The sequence below is a fragment of the Mesitornis unicolor genome, unplaced genomic scaffold (genome assembly GCF_000695765.1).
Source record: "Mesitornis unicolor isolate BGI_N332 unplaced genomic scaffold, ASM69576v1 scaffold16430, whole genome shotgun sequence".
Lineage (NCBI taxonomy): Eukaryota > Metazoa > Chordata > Aves > Mesitornithiformes > Mesitornithidae > Mesitornis > Mesitornis unicolor.
Genome location: NW_010157802.1, coordinates 1 through 4,895, shown reverse-complemented (window position 1 = coordinate 4,895; position 4,895 = coordinate 1). Strand labels below are relative to the sequence as shown.

General features: G+C 40.8%; 1 long non-coding RNA gene across 1 annotated transcript; it reads right to left on the bottom strand.

Annotated features, from left to right (window-relative positions):
* Nucleotides 1-657: 657 nt before the first annotated feature.
* LOC104538355 lies at nucleotides 658-4,512 on the bottom strand. Its single transcript, XR_728112.1, has 3 exons — nucleotides 4,452-4,512; nucleotides 3,178-3,250; nucleotides 658-2,709 (listed from the first exon to the last, which is right to left on the bottom strand). It is a non-coding gene; the product is annotated as an uncharacterized LOC104538355 (long non-coding RNA).
* Between the last annotated feature and the right edge of the window lie 383 nt (nucleotides 4,513-4,895).

Below are 4,895 nucleotides of genomic sequence, written 5' to 3'. Positions count from 1 at the left end.
TTAATTAAAATTAATTGAAATTATTAGCATGCACACCATCACAACTCAAGAGACCATAAAATTCTCCACGAGCACTACGCAAGGTCTTTTTATGTTTCAAAACCGAAGGATGCAAGAGGAGGGAGAGCAGAGTGCTCTGCCCCACGTTACGCAGACAGCGCAGGAGAAGCGTGAACGGAACCAGCAGTCCCGTTCCTTATGCCCAGCATCAGCTCCGGGGCAGGCGGACTTTCAATGCTTTTCTGTTCAAGTACCTCAGGGCACGGGAAAGCAGTACAAGAATTCCCATTTCTTCCACGCTGTTGCACCATATTCAAACTCTTTGAAGCTTGATCCATTTTAATGATAACCAAAGGCTGACATGAGCGTGACAACCCCGTTTTTGAACACAATGCAGCAGCCATGGTGTTATTTACCGTACTTTAAAGACTTTCCTTCTCCACTTTGGGGCAACCATTTATAATATGCTCTCACGTAGCTGCTAGGAAACAGACTGCATGTTAGTTTTTACACTGCTGCTTCTGAGAATATACTGTATTGCCTGTAAAGGAGGAACACTGGTCAGGCACTTCAAATATAACAACCAAAAAAGACAGTAAAATCAAAGGACTACTTGATAAGGAAAAAAAAAAGCAAAAGCATCCGTGATTTTATTACAAAAACACCCAGCAACTGTATTTAACACAAAAACAGTAACTGAGAGTCTCATTTTATTTTTCTTTCAGTGTACATGCTCATTATTACTCCACTTAATTTACAGAAGGGCTATGTAAAATGAAATTCAAACTAGAGAGGAAACAAAAGGAAGGTTGAGGCATAGGATTCTCTTAGCAAGCAATGATCACAGGAGACAGCACAGATTGAACAGGGGTTCAACAGGAGTGACACCTAGGGATAAAGGTAAACAGTAACTTTTTCCTTATCCATTAGATTCTCCGTGGGGCTTTTTTGTTTGTTTTAGCAAAACAGCTGAGAGTATCACAGTACACAGGAAGACTGAATGGCAAAGAACGTCTCACACACGCACACCACATTTATCCCTGCTACTGGTCCAGGATCCCAAACTTCGGTTAACATTCGATTTCCTATCTCTCACTCATTGATAAACTATACAGGATTACACTGTACATGGAGTTAAAATTACAAAAATGTCGTATTTACAAAATCTGTACACACATAGTAAAACTCACAAAATTGTCATCTATGTATCACAAGTTGCTACACCAAAATATTAAAAATGGGATAAAATTATACATTTCTCTTGTCCGTTTTTAAAAAGGGTTCGATATTTCAAAGACAGACCACCTATTTCCCCCAAATAAGACTGGTAAGAGAACTAGAAACCTAAAGTATCCTCCCGGGATAAAAATGTCGCGAGCAGCATCTCCCAACCAGAAAGAAGCCTATAACCTGTCTGCTGGGGTGGGGTGTGCAGGTAGCGTGTATGTACAGAAACGGTGAACCTCCAAGAAGGATGTCTTTGGCTAAACCTTTGGCATAACTTAAAATCACACATCAGAAGTTACAGAAAAAGGTTTTCTCGGTGATGGCAGAGCTCGGGAAGTTCGTTCTGAGATACCATTGTTATGTACAGCTTTTCTTTCTCGAAGGAAACGGAGGAGGAATCAAAGGATTTTGGAGCAGAGGCAAAATGAGGCAATGCTATTTCTTCGTAAAATTTTTTCCCCGCAGTATGAAAAAAATCGTATCAAACCTTTTCACTAAAACGCAATTCAACCATAGAAACAACCTCTTCCAGAATTTTTTTCCTTTTTTTTTTTTTTTTGAAATTGCATATGAAAACAAATTAGTAAACCAGCCATGGCAGAAAACAATTGTTTCAGCATATCAAGTACATATTAGTGCAGGAAGGTGGATAAATTTGATCCACTGTATAAATAAGCTTTATGCGCGGCGTACATTAAATAACCATCACACCCCACTCACACCCAGTACACAGATGCTCCTCAGTGAAGATAAAACGTTTCTCAAGTAATTAAAGTGTATGTAGTGCAAATGTTACAACCAAGTATTATGCACATGCTACTTGCTTGGTTTAAAGTTACACAAAGATGTGGTGCCTGAAATCATGGACATATATACATCCTTGTCACACTTGGTACAATGTCCTAAGCCACAGAAATACCGATGTGTTTATATCTATATATATACACACACACGTTTTTCTTAAAATGTGACCACCACATCAATACAGTAACACAAACAGACTAAAATCAATACCTGCTTCCAGATGCTCCAAGGCTCAGAAAGTTTGTGCTTCTAACTCTTGCAGTCATTACGTGCCCCTCTTCCATTTCCCCCTCCTGCCAGCTGGGAAGGGGGGACAGTCTCTTCAGGTCTGTGCTGCATAGGATGAGGGCAACGGAGAGGAATAAACGACGGCACAGGCACCTAAGCTGCTTTCCTCCATCAACAGTCCCATGCCCCATGATGAAGGGTTGAGAGAATTGCCCCTCCACACCGCTCCTGGGTGGAAAGGCTTATTGAAAACGAAAAAATAAAAATCATAACGTGCTTTCCATATTATAAGTGGCAGCAAATCAAGGCACGCTGTACTAATTTTGTAGCATTGAGATTAGCTGACTTTGCAGGGGATGCTCACTGGGGAAGGTCCGATGTTCTCAACTGGCTGCTGGGCCGCGTCGGGCCGTACAGGGTAACAGAAGCTATGTGATTATTCTGCATCACCTGCAAAAGGATGGCAGGGGAAAAGGGAGATTAAAAAAGAGTTGTACACCAAACAGGAACTCAGAAGAGCGAAAAAGGAAAATATGGAACTGATCTGCCCGAAAAAAAGAAGAAATCCCAACAACAAAAGCAAGCAACAAGCTCTTGGCTAGTTCCTAAAAACGGTCTCCAGATTTCCATGACGCATCTGAACACCAGCGCGCTCCACCGCCACCCGGAGCCAAGCGCATGCATCTCCTGCTAGGACAAGTTCTGGGTGACAAACTTGAAGTTCCAGCTTTAACACGCAAACGGCCAACCTCCGAGAAGAGACTGGAAAGTTGCCTATTTCTGCCAATAAGCTCTACAAATTATAGCCACTCCCAAGCACTGGCTTTTATTTAAAAAGGGAAATAAGAAGCCGGTCATAGTAACAGCAAACTCCTCATCTTCTCTGGCTCAAACAAACATGAAAGTTTTTCTGCTAACCTCAAAGATCATTCGTTGCAGTCCAAAGCAAAAGGTTGACCCAAATGGGTTAGTGTTGTTTGGAGATGAAGACCTGAACAAAAGAGGAAGAAAAAAAACCTAAGGATGCGTGAGGATCAGGAACTTATAAGGTAAATTATGGCATCTTTACCACAGCTTTCATCAGAAGAAAGTAAATCTGCGTTATTATAACACCATTGCTAGACTCCAAGTCAGCCAGAGGAAACCTCTGCTTAACGTTACAGAGCCATTATTAATAGTCGAGGAGAAAGTAATCAAGGAGTTACTAACGACCTCTACAGGAAAACTCTCTTCCACTTAACTCAAACAGAAAGAACCCTGAGAACAGACACATGCATAGGAAGAGAGCAGCACTATGTAATCGATTTCAATTTGTTTTTGTGCAAGATCCTTTCCCACTCTTAAATCCACTTTATGTCTTGGCCTCTGTCGTATGTATTTACCATATGGTGCCTATTAATCCACTGGTTTTATCATGTTAAAAAAATTACCCTGCTGAAATACATTAATCTTAAAAAATACCGTTTCATAAGATTTGGATTATTCTATCACTTGTCCTTCAGTTATTTCTGGTGGTTTTGGATCACATGTATGATAATGGCAGACTCCTGCAGACTGCAATGGATTTTTAGATTACAGCCTTTCAGCCTAAATTACAGCTGGAATTGCTGCAGTATTTTAAACAGTGCCCATGACTTGAACGTTTGTCCCGAGGTAAATGACAGTTTTGTATCACAGCACAGAATGGTAACTCTGCAAACAGATAATGCCTGTTTAACCCAACACCCAGCTCAGCCCCTGTAAAGACACAGCAAATGTAAGGACTCCTCTATCTTTGGTCACCCTGACAGAACAGAAGAACAATCATACATGTTCACACAAGCAAAGCTTCTTCAGTCAGACTGCTACCACACGTGCTACACACGGTGCTGTACGATGTCACCTTGCTGAAATGCATGTGACTAATACAAAAAAAATCTACAAGATTTATTATGCCTAAAGAAAGATTTCTTTATATGCTGCTTAACTCTTCTCTAGATTTTACAGCTCAAGGAGTTTTGGAAGTGTTTTCATTCTGCGTGTTAGTATTTCCTCTGAGAGCAGCTATCTAGTCTCATCAGCGGGCAAAAAGTCTGGAACTTTAACAGCAAAGCAGCCCAAAAGTAGCTGGTGTAATAAACACCCTTCCTCTGCCCAAACTCATCCTCTGTTACCAGCTCAATCCCTGCCAAGCAAAACAGAGAGATCTTTACCTGTGAAGTACCACTGGCTTCTCTACAGGGTGCCCCAGAAGGTCCTGAATACTGTCCCACTGTAAATACAGCAAAGACCGTGTTAAAATGAGGCACAGGAAAACCTTTTTTCTTTTTAATCTAGAAGAGTCTCACATACATTTGTGTTTGACATTCATTTGCCAGATAACACAGAGGCTGCCTTTACAGAAGTATTTTGTGACTGGAGCCATATTCAGTAATAGACACTATCCCTTACAAGAGCTAGAAAATTCTCTCAGGGTTTATTCTCATTTTTGCCTCAAAATAGCTTTGAATTAGAATTATTAATATAAAAAAAATCTATGGGTCTCATGGGTAAAATGTAGCTGGGAAGACTCATAGCTTTTCAGGGTCACCTCAGAGGACAAAGCAGCTATGGGAAAATCATGAAAATATCCTTTTGCATCTTTGCAGAGGGAAAAA